At 42.3% G+C, this 12,326-nt stretch overlaps 1 pseudogene; it reads right to left on the bottom strand.

The window, feature by feature from the left end:
• Positions 1-9,104: 9,104 nt before the first annotated feature.
• Positions 9,105-12,326, bottom strand: part of LOC103272250 — a 13,510-nt pseudogene continuing 10,288 nt past the window's right edge.

Genomic DNA, 12,326 nt, shown 5'->3' with positions numbered 1-12,326 from the left:
CAGCCTTCCAAGTAGCTGGAACTACAGGTGGCACTACCACTCCCAGCTAATTTTTTTATTTATTGTAGAGACGAGGTTTCGCCAAGTTGCCCGGGTGGGTCTCGAACCCGTGGGCTCAGGCAATCCACTTGCCTCAGCCTCTCAAAGTGCTGGGATTACAGGTTGAGCCACCAAGCCCGGCCTAACATCAGATTTAAAAGCCTTTCCAGCATACCAGTGTGGCTGTACCTTGTTCCAGTATGTAGATAACTTCCTGTAGTACCAACCCAGGAAAACTGTATGCAAGGAACACAACTGCTCACCCTCCTGTGGAAGGTGGGTTACAAGATCTCCAAGAAAAAAACCCAAATATGTCAGGAAAAAGTTAGGAATCTGGGTTTTAATTTATCCCAAGACCAGTGCCAACTTGGCCCTGAAAGGAAACAGGCAGTGTGTTCAATACCAATCCCAACTACCTAGTGTAAAATCTGGGAGTTTTGGGGGGCTGTGGGGTTCTGTAGAATTTGGATTCCTAACTTCTCCATCATGGCAAAACCCCTCTATGAAGCCACCAAGAGGGGTGAATGGGAGCCTCTGCTATAGGAATGGACCTTTAAACAGATTAAACAGGCCAAAAAACTCATTTAGGCTGGGTCCAGCTTTTGCCAATAGTCCTTCTAAGGGCAAGGTCTAGCCTCACAAAACAATTAGGTTTCTCACCTTTTGAAATCCTTTATGAGCGGCCACTCCCTCCTGTTAAGGGCATACAGGAAGATTTAAGGGAGTTAGGAAATCTTACTCTAAAACAACAAATGCAAGCCTTAGGTTCAGTCTTAAATGCCATCCATTATCAAGTCAGAGAACGCTACCAATTAGTTTAACTACTGATGCCCATTCTTTTAAACTAGGTGATATGGTATGGGTAAAAGAATGGAATGCACAAACTCTAAAACACCTCGGAAGGGCACATTTACCGTTCTTTTGTTTACCCCAACTGTAGTCAAAGTAGCTGAAATAGTTCCCTGGATCCATTACAGCAGAGTTAAACCTGCCTATCAGGACTGGGAGAGCAACACAAATCTGTTGGCTCCCCTTAAGCTGGCCCTTCAGAAAGTCACCAAGGTCAATGGAAAACCCAAAACGAATTCCCCAAGCCCTGCTCTAGCCACTAGGGGCTAGCAAGTCTATGCACTGCTGAAATTTGAGAATCCATCGGCCTTGCTTCAGCCACATACCAGATGCTGGCTGATCTACACACACATGGAAGAAGCTTGAGGACTCAAGATAATCAACACCTTACTGATAAGCCATTGTTTCACTTTGTCAGCCTTTGTATTTGCCAATTGCTATACTGTTTGTTGTTTTATTTGCTATAGGACTAACTTTATTTGCTATAGGACTGACAGAGTCGACTTCTACAAATTGGACATGTTGGGAACAGGTCTCACTAGCATTTCTGTTCTTTCTTATAATAGGAAACTTTCTTGTGCTTTTATGTATTTCTGCCTGATTTGGGTGTCTATCGCTTCCCCCACACACCCAGCATGTAAATGTATAGAAACTATCTGGCCAGATGTAAAAGTCTTCCATTGTTATTAATCCCAGTCAGAAATTTGCTATACTGACAAACATATCTGTACCCATAATGACCAGCTGTTCTTTACTGGATTATCAAAACAGAGCTACCAGTATACTAAACTGGTGTTATAGCTTGTAGCACCCTCAGAAGCACAAATTGGTTTGTTGGGATCTTGCCCCTGCACCCAAAGTTGAGAAACTGCTTAAAGAAGTTGTACAATTTATAACTCCCCTGGCTACCCAAAAGCCAAAGTTAACTCCCTTCCCTCAACCATGGGAAGTAAGCCAAAATCTGAAAACTTAGTTCAGACACTTGGTGTCACCAATTGTTGTGTATGCGGAGGAGCCCTAATAACTGAAGAGCGGCCTCGGAAAGGAACTAGTCTTGATGCATACCAGCTCCTTCAATGGAACAATTCTGTAACTGTTAGAACAGATAACCTACCCCAAAAATGGGTCCTCTCCTCAAAAATAATTGGAGAAGACTGCTTAAGCAGAGCGGGCTCTGCTTATACTCAATGAGTAGGAGAAACTCCTTGCAAAAGAATATTATACTGGAATTCAACCCACCAAACCTGGTGGCCAACAAGGCCTGTTTGGTATTGGGTACCTGCTTATGCAACTAAATCTTCTCAATGTACGATTATTACCCAAACTATAAGTAACTGTACAGTACTATCCTCTGAATAAGCTAACCCATTTCAAGGGACCCCCCGTTGAAAAGCTGGACAAACCTGTCCTCTATAAATCCAAACCTCTGGAAAGCCTCCAAAGGGTTGTTTTGGATATGTGAAAAGGTTGCATATACCCAACTCCCAGCACTGTGAAAAGGCACATGTACCACAGGAATAATCCAATCAAGATTTTTCCTTCTGCCTAACCCCAATAATTATGAACTCCATCTCTAAGTTTGTGTCAACAGTTGTTGAACAAAAAACTGCTGCCCACATAATATTAATGCACCAAATTGAAGATGATGCTCTTTAATCCATGAAGGGTCGAGCATCAAAGGAGGGAATGTGGCAGAGAGGGGCTAGAAACAGTTAAAATTATTCCTTTTTAAAAATCAACCTGCAAGTTCCAAACCTGCTAGACATGGGATGTGAGAAAACAAATAACAATAAGCCACTTTCTGTAAATGCAAGACAGTAATCAATTTACAACCTTACCCCAGCATCCTCTCTTTGTGAAGTTATCGGTTTACAATCCCTGCTTGTCATGTATATCCTGGAAACAATTTGTTCTTTGAAAATCTGGTTTTGCTAAATACAACTTTGCAAATTCCAAAGAAAAATGTGTAGTCATACAACCCGACCCCCTCCCTTACCTAAACTAAGGGTTGCTCAGCCTTGGAGCATTAGCCTGCTGAGTCCTGCTGGTGCCAATAAAATGCTACTTCCTAAGATAGCCTCGGTGTCACAGTCTCTCTGTTTCCCACAACACTCCCACTGAGCACCCCCTTCCAGGAAAAGTCTCTGGGGGTCTCCCACAGTGCACCCCTTCCCAGTTTCCATCTCCCTACTTAGCATGTGACTGACTGCCCTTGCAGTGGGCTTTTTTGATGGAGGATTCCCATTAAGTTCCCCCCGATTTTTACCCTTTAGGGAGGTCTCCCACCAAGCACTTCCCAGGTGAACATCATCAAAAGGAGCCTAGGTGCTCATTCCCGGGGGAACTCACCAAAATGTGATCGAGCTTCAGATATAGTTGAGTGTTGTACAAATGTGATCGGTCTTCAGATATTGAGTGTCTTCTGTTCATTCATAGATCCATTCCCTCTTTCTCAAGTGAGGCACAGCTGGTCTTTCTCAGTCACTCTGCTCCCAAAGAACAGGGTCAGGTCAGGGTCAGGTCCCTGAGGCAAGTGACCTCAGCAGCTGCTGGGACAAGTCTCTGGGGCTGAGAGGGACTCCAAAGAGGAAGAGCCAGTGTGGAAACTGTAGAGATGCCTCTGGATACTTTGGGGAACCCCTTGAAGCCAGTCCCACAGATTTGGTCCCACAGACCTTTTCTAACCCTCCACATTCGGTGGCCGGGCACTGGCATAGATTAGGGTCTGCAGAGCATCCAATCAAATCCAGGGTCCCTCTCAGGGACCACCTGCAGGATCCCAGATGAACCCCCAAAATGTGTAATCCATAACAACAATGGTCTCTGCTCCTACAGCCCTATGAATTCAGAAGACAAAGGTTGAGAAAAAGGGAAGAGATCTATTCTTAGTCAGGTCAAGGGAGACAGTGTCAGGCTTATGCCTCAAAACCACTGCTTCCTCAAACAAAGGAGCCAAGGGGATTATATAAGTTGAGTTTTAAGAAATCATTACCTAGGTTATATAAGACCCATGCAGCTCCCACCCCCACAACCCAGAGATGCCTGGTAGTCTTCAAAAATGGGTTGACGCTAGGCACTGTCAGGGAGTTGTGCCACTGGTTGTTCTTTTTCTCCCCAACAGGCGAATGATTAGACTGGCTGAAAAGGTTGGTCCTGCAATTAAGTCTGAAGGTGTAAACAGAAAAACAAGATAGGTATATTCCACAGATGAAGCAAGAGAAAGAGACAGAAAGAAAAAAAAGAGAAAAAGTACATTTAAAAACTCAAGCAGTGGTACTTTCAGGATGGGTAAGCTTTCATTATTTGTTAGAATTATTTTCCTTTACATTCATGTATATATATACATGGGGAATTTTTTTCTACTATGTTCAATGGACATACTGGGAACTCTAGTAATAATGGGATAAAAAAATAATTTCTTCACTATACCAATGTGAAAGCTGTTGATGTCAAGATGAAGTCTCTTGTGTCAAACTCAACAAAGAAGAGTCAAGAGGTTAGGAAGGGGGAGCTCTCATGCACACATGCCTATGACAAGAAATTTAACAAAGATTCTCTGAAGGGCCCTCATACACATAAGCCTTTAACAGGAATTTTTGCCAAGGACTTCCTAAGCTGCAGTTTGCTACATGAGTCACAGGACAGCTCAAGAAATGCACAGGAACACATCCCTGGCATACTATCTCCTCTAATAAACTGACATTAACTTTTGTGATAAGCCCGTGTAACACATGTTCTTTTTGTTTCAAAACAAATTATGCATTTAAAAACTTCCTCTAGCCTCAACCTTCTCAAATATGTTCACAGTTTACTACAGCACCAGTTTCTGTATTGCAATGCTTCTGCTTATTCCTAATTAATCTCAATATTTTTAGAGAGCCTCTATCTGCTGATTACTAAGAGTGACATCAATAATATCCGTAATGATGATTTATATAATTTCACGTGGCATATTCAAGTGTCAAGTGCTAGCCTTGGAGATATACTCTATTCTAATATATACTATGGCCAGATTCAGTGGCTCAGTTTATAATCCCAGCACTTTGGGAGGCTGGGGCTAGTTGATTTCCTGAGCCTGCAGGTTTGAGACCAGCCCAGGCAACTTGGCAAGACCTCATGTCTACAATAAATAAAAAATTAGCCGGGTATGGTAGTGTGCGCCTGTAGTTCTGTCTACTTGGAAGGCTGGGGTGGAAGGATCGATGGAGCCCAACACATAGATGCTGGGGTGGCTGTGAGCGTGCCACTGCACTCCAGCCTGGGTGACACAGTAAGACTCCAACTCAAAAAACAGTATCTTACTGTTGAAGATAAGCCACCAGGATTCCTAAAGAAAATTCAATTGTGGCAAAAATGGTTCAGTCACTTGTTGATTATCTTTATCAGGTGAAATAAGTCAGAGATCAATGATGTATTATTGCACATATTTAAAGGCCAAATCTGAGCAGAATGCAGCCAACAGTAAACTGAGAATGCATTCACTGCTGTTTCCCATTTCAACCTCTCAGCTTTTCAGTGAGGTTAGCTTATTGCTTTAGGTTTGCAGGTAGTTTTTCATTATATATGTCGTCTCTATTAGCTTCCAAACTGAAAAATCAAGCAAGGAATGTTCTTTCTCAACAGCATCAGCACCTTTTATTACATCTTGGCATTCTCCAACATCCAATTTTGTTTTATGTTCAAAATGCAATTAGATATTAGTTCTAAGATCTCTCTCTCAATTTCCCAGCGTATTATTTTACTGAAAAGAGGATATTTTGGTTGCTAATGATCATCCCCCTTTCACCTTTTCTGGCAAACTGAAAGATCAAGAAAGAGGCTACATAGACAGACATTTGAGAGATGTCCCAGGTAATTTAGTCTATACTCCTTCTAACACAGGAATGTCTCAACAACATCCTAGCATAAGATTACTCATCACTCTGTGAATGTTTCCAGTGATGGGGAGCAAGGGAGATAGTTCTTGCTAACAACAACAACAAAATGACCCTGTTTCCTGGCCCTTCCACTCTTTACTTTTGTTTGCAGGAATTCCACACTAACTCTCCCTCCCATTAATAGAATGATCTTTCATCAAATACTTAAAGAAGCTAACAGATTTATCCTAAGCTACTCTTCTTAGGCTCTTTCTCAGGTACTACAATTTCTTATATGATAAGGTATGCACTTCCATTTGCCATATTGGTTACTCAGAACACTCTTCATATTTGTCAATGATGCTCATCCAGTCTCTGTATTCTGTACCTGTCATCAATGAGGCCATATTCATGATTCCTTTTATTCTTTTAAAATTTCAAGTAATTTTTATTGTTATATAACTCATATACCATACAATTCATCCTTTTAAAGTGTACAATTGAGTGGTTTTTTTAGTATATTCACAAGGTCATACAAATATCACCACTAATTCCAGAACATTTTAATCAGTCCAAAAAGAAATCCCATACTCATTTTCATTAAACAGTCACTCACTGTTCCCCTTTTTCCCTAACTAATCTAATAGAAACAACAATTTGTTTCCATGAATTTGAATACAAATGGAATCAGACAATATGTTGCCCTTAGTGTCTGACTTCCTTTACTTACTATATTTGTAAGTTTCATCCATGTTGTAGCATGTATTGGTACTTCATTCCTTTTTATGACTGAATTCATTGAATAAATAAACTGTTTTATGTTTATCCATTCACCAGTTGATAGATATTTCAGTTGTTTCTGCTTTTTGGCTACTATGAATAATGCAGCTATGAGCATTTCATGTACACATTTTTGCATGAACTTTTTTTTTTTTTTTTGAGTTGGAGTCTCACTCTGTCACCCAGACTGGAGTGCAGTGGCTGCTCCCGGCCACTGCAGCCTCGACCTGCTGGGCTCCGGCGATCCTTCTGCCTTAGCCTTCCGAGTAGCTGGAACTACAGGTGCATGCTACCACGCCTGGCTAATTTTTTTTGATTTATTGTAGAGATGAGGTCTCGCTAAGTTGCCCAGGCGGGTCACGAGCCCATGGGCTCAGGCAATCCACTCACCTCAGCCTCCCAAAGGCGGGGGATTACAGGCTGAGCCACTGAGCCGGATATGAACTATGTTTTTAATTCTCTTGGGTATATACCTAAAAGTAGAATTGCTAGATCATATAGTAACTCTATGAGGGAGAACCCCCCCAAAAAAAACCTGGAATTTATTTATAAAAAATTCTGTATTTATTCTTACTTGTTTAAATTTTAGTCACCTGCAAAAACTCTCTGTTTAATACAATATACCTACTGAGATGCTTTTTCTACTGCTCAAAAGAGTTCTTGAACTCATCAATTTTGATGTCTTTTAGTGCTTCTGCTGTTTTTTGTTTTACCTCTTCCACACTGGCCAAACATTTCCCTTTGCAGACTTCTTTCATCCAAGGAAACAAATTTTAAAAAGTTGCTTGGAGCGGGATGGGGTAATAGGGCATGGAGGTCATGCCGTTTTTGGCCAAAACTGAACACTCAGTGTGGTATGGGCAGGTGTGTTGTCATGGTGAAAAACCAGTCACCAGTTTGTCACAACTTGGAATGTTTCCTCAGCAAATCGTGATGCAACCTTCTCAAAACTTACAGATAAAAACTTTGGTTGATTGCTTGATCTGGAGGAACAAATTCTGAGTGTACTACAAGGGGCCCACTATTTAAAAGATAAATTTGGGGTTTTTTGGGTCACCTCATATTCAAATTTTGAGGAACATAAAATGGCTGCAACACTTGACATTCCCACTAGCAATGTAGTAGGTTTCCAATTTCTCACATCCTTGACTTTTTTTTTTTATTACTAGGTTAGTTGTTCTTAGATATGAGTTGTATCCTACCCTTCCTTGTCACAAAGCATGGTCTTCACCCTTTTTGTTTGAAGACATATTTAGAATCTGCCTGGCCTATGGACAGCACTTAATAAAAATATTCATAATTAGCCAGGCATGGTGGCGTGCACCTGTAGTCCCAGCTACTTGGAAGACTGAGGCAGAAGGATCACCTGAGCCCAGCAAGTCGAGGTTGCAGTGGCCGTGAGTGTGCCACTGCACTCCAGTCTGGGTGACAGAGTGAGACTCCAACTCAAAAAAAAAAAAATCATATTATTAGCCATTGTTAGTCTTATATTTCTTTGAGATGACCAAGTTGAATTTTCTTTTTTCTAGAATGATATTTCCATTTGCTTTGAATAGTAAACAAGACACAACAGATATACCCTGTGTTGTTAAGGTCAAAGTAAACAGGGTGACATAACGCAAATGTTTTAGCAATTATTATTTCTTTCCAGGTTGCTCCTTCAAAGTGCCTTGACTTTAAGCCTGCGGAGTAGGCTGATGTGATCATGGCTTTGAGAAACCTCAAGGAAAAGGAAAAAAGGCCAGAAGATGAAGAATGGGCAAATGCAATTGTTGAATAGGCAAAAAGATGATAAAAGATGGTAGACTGTGTTTTATATCAGTCTTAAGAAATTTTATTTTTATTTTATTTTTTATTTTTTTGAGTTGGAGTCTCACTCTATCGCCCAGACTGGAGTGCAGTGGCCGCTCCCAGCCACTGCAGACTTGACCCACTGGACTCCGGCGATCCTTCCACCTCAGACTTCCAAGTAACTGGAATTACAGGCACGCGCTACCATGCCTGGCTGTTTTTTTGGTTTTGTTTTTTATTGTAGAGATGAGGTCTCACCAAGTTGCCCAAGCAGGTCTCGAACCTGCGGGCTCAGGCAATCCACTCACCTCAGCCTCCCAAAGCGCGGGATTACAGGCTGAGCCACCAAACTTGGCTAATTTTAAAAGACTTTATCGCTTAACAAAAAGCTAATGATCAGCTGAGCCTTCGTGAGTTGTAATCTTTTTGCTGGTGGAGGGTCTTGCCTCGATGTTGATGGCTACTGACTGATCAGAGTAGTGGTTGTTGCTGAAGGTTGGGATAACTGGCAATTCTTTTTTTAAAACTAGCAGCAAAGAGTTCAGTTTTTTTTTTTTAGATTAGAAGATACAGTTTACTTAAAAAGTAAATTAGAGAGAGAGAGAGAGAGAGAGAGAGAGAGAGAGAGAGAGGGACAGAGAAAGAGAGGAGATTCACTTCCCCAAGGTAGGGAAGGGGGCCAAAGGCAGGAAACATGGCGACGGCCACAGCTCAAGGAGCACAGGCACACCAGAGTCTGGTAAGGCAATGGCCAGAGTTCAGTTTTATTGAACATGTTATTCAAGAGGTTTAGTCAAGAAGAGCAAAGCCCGTGTCATCATCAGATCCCTCAGATTCTTTCTTTGCTTCCACTTTCTTCTTCTCAGCTTGGGCAGCAGTTGGCAGAGGTGGGGTTGGGTGTGGGGGCTCCTGCTGGGACAGCCCCAGCTGCTGGAGCAGGTCCCCTAGTCCTTACACTGTAGACGAGGCTTTCCATGTTGACACTGTCCAGGGCCTTTGCAAACAAGCCAAGCCAGAAAAGCTCAACATTTGCACCAGCTGCTTTGACGAGGGCATTCATCATATTCTCTGTTACAGTTACCTCATCATTGTGCAGGATGAAGCCCGAGTAGATGCAGGTGAGCTTGAAGATGAAGACAGAGGCCACGGTGTGAGTGTGGGGCTGGTGATGAAGGGAGAGCCTCACCCCAATGTAGCCTTAGCGTCCTCTGGAAGGACTGAGCACCTAGCAGCAGCTGAGAAAAGAAGCAATTTCTTAAAATAAGACAACAATGAAGTCTGTCACATCAATTGACTCTCCCTTTCATAAAAGATTCCTCTGTAGCATGCAATCTTGTTTGGTAGCATTTTATCCAGAGTAGGACTTATTTTAAAATTGGAGTCCTCTTAAACTCTGCCACAGCTTTCTCAACCAAGGTTACATAATATTCTAAATCCTTTGTAGTCATTTCAACAATGTTCACAGCATCTTTACCAGGAGTAGATTCTATCTTAAGAAATCACTTTCTTTGTTCATTCATAGAAGCAACTTCTCATCTGTTCAGGTTTGATCATGAGATTGCAGCAGTTCAGTCACATCTTCAGGCTCCACTTCTAATCCTACTTCTCCTGCTCTTCCCAATACATCTTCAGTTACTTCCTCCACTAATGTCTAGGACCATTCTAAGTAATCCATGAGGGTTAGAATCAGTTTCTTCCAAATTCCTCCTAATGTTGATGCTCTGACCTTCTTCCATGAATCATAAATTTTCTTAAAGGTATCTAAAATGGTGAATCCTTTCCAGAAGGTTTTTTATTTACTTTGCTCAGATCCATCAAAGAAATCACTATCTGTGACAGCTCTAGCTTATGAAATGTATCTCCTAAAAAATAAGATTTGAAAGTTGAAATTACTTCTTGACGCACGGGCCACAGCATGGATGTTGTGTTAGCAGGCCTGAAAATATTCATCTCCTTGAACATTTCCAGAAGAGCTCTTGGGTGACATACGCATTGTCAATGAGCAGTAATATTTTGAAAGGAATCGTTTTCCTGAGCAGTAGGCCTCAACAGCGGGCTTAAAAGAGTCAGTAAACCATGCAGTAAACACATGTGCTGTCATCAGGCTTTGTTGTTCTATTTAGAGAGCACAGGCAGAGTGGATTTTACATAATTCTTAAGGACCCTAGGGTTTTCTTTTTCTTTTTTCTTTTTTTTTTTTTGAGTAGAGTTTCACTCTGTCACCCAGACTGGAGTGCAGTGGCCGCTCCCGACCACCGCAGCCTCGACCTGCTGGGCTCCGGCAATCCTTCCGCCTCAGCCTTCCAAGTAGCTGGAACTACAGGCGAGCACTACCACGCCCGGCTCATTTTGATTTATTGTAGAGATGAGGTCTCACCAAGTTGCCCAGGCAGGTCTCGAACCCGTGGGCTCAGGCAGTCCACTCATCTCAGCCTCCCAAAGGCGGGGGATTACAGGCTGAGCCACCATGCCCGGCTGGGTTTTCTTTTTCTTTTCTTTTCTTTTTTGAGTTGGAGTCTCACTCTGTTGCCCAGGCTGGAGTGCAGTGGCCACTCACAGCCACTGCAGCCTTGACCTGCTGGGCTTAGGCGGTCCTTCCACCGCAGCCTTCCAATAGATGCACACCACCATGCCCAGCTAATTTTTTGTGATTTGTTGTACAGACGAGGTCTCGCCGAGTTGCCCGGGCTGGTCTTGAACTCCCAGTCTCAGGCAATCCTCTCACCTCGGCCTCCCAAAGTGCTGGGACTACAGGCAGGAGTCACTGCACCTGGTCTAGAGTTTTCAAAATGGCAGATGAGTATTGGCTTCAAGTTAGTCACCAGCTGCCTAACAAGAGAGTGAGCCTATCTTTTGAAGTTTTGAAGCCAGACATTGACTTCTCTTCTCTAGCTACGAAAGTCCTAGATGACATCTTCAAATAGAAGGCTGTTTCATCTACATCTACATTTTTTGTCTTTATTGTAGCCACCTTCAAGTTATCTTGGCTAGATCTTCTGGATAACTTGCTGCAACTTCTCCATCAGCATTTGCTGCTTCAATTGCACTTTTATGTTATGGAATCAGATTTTTTTCCCTTAAATCTCATGAATCCCTCAAATCTCCAAACTTTGTTCTGCAGTGTCCTCACCTCTCCCAACCTTCAGAGAATTGAAGAGTGTTTGTGTCTTGCTCTGAATTAGGCTTTGGCTTAAGAGAATGTTGTGACTAGTTTGCTCTTCTACCCAGACAAAACTTTCCCCATATTATCAATAAAGCTGCTTTGTTTTCTTATCATTTATGTGTTCACTGGAATAGCTCTTTTATTTTTCTTCAATAACTTTTCCTTTGCTTTCACAACTTGACTAACTGTACTATGCAAGACGTCTCGTTTTCAGCCTATCTTGGCTTTCAACATGCCTTCTTCACTTAGATAAACCATCTCCAGGTTTTTACTTAAAGTGAGAGATGTGGAACTCTTTCTTTCACTTGAGCACTTAGAGGCCATTGTAGAGTTATTAATTGGCCTAATTTCAATATTTTTTCTGGGGTTCTTTTTAAAATGGAGTCTCACTCTGTTGCCCAGACTGGAGTGCAGTGGTACACTCATGGCCACCACAAACGATGCTGGGATCGGGCAATCCCTCTGCCTCAGCTTCCATGTAGCTGGAAATACAGGTATGTGCCACCACACTCAGCTAATTGTTTGGTTTATTGTAGAGATGAGGTCTTCCCAAGTTGCCCAGGCTGGTATTGAACCCCTGGGACTCAGGCAATCCTCTCAACTCTGCCTTTTATTTATTTATTTTATTTCTTAATTTTTAATTTTTAATTTTTTTTGAGTTGGAGTCTCACTCAGTAGCCCAGACTGGAGTACAGTGGCCGCTCCCGGCCACTGCAGCCTCCACCTGCTGGGCTCTGGTGATCCTTCACCTCAACCTTCCAAGTAGCTGGAACTACAGGCGTGCGCTACCACGCCTGGCTAATTTTTTTGATTTATTGTAGAGATGAGGTCTCGCTAAGTTGCCCAGG

The sequence above is a fragment of the Carlito syrichta genome, unplaced genomic scaffold, assembly GCF_000164805.1.
Source record: "Carlito syrichta isolate Samal-C Ts95f unplaced genomic scaffold, Tarsius_syrichta-2.0.1 Scaffold111496, whole genome shotgun sequence".
Lineage (NCBI taxonomy): Eukaryota > Metazoa > Chordata > Mammalia > Primates > Tarsiidae > Carlito > Carlito syrichta.
Note: the sequence above shows the minus strand (reverse complement) of the source record. Positions and strands in the feature narration are given on the sequence as shown.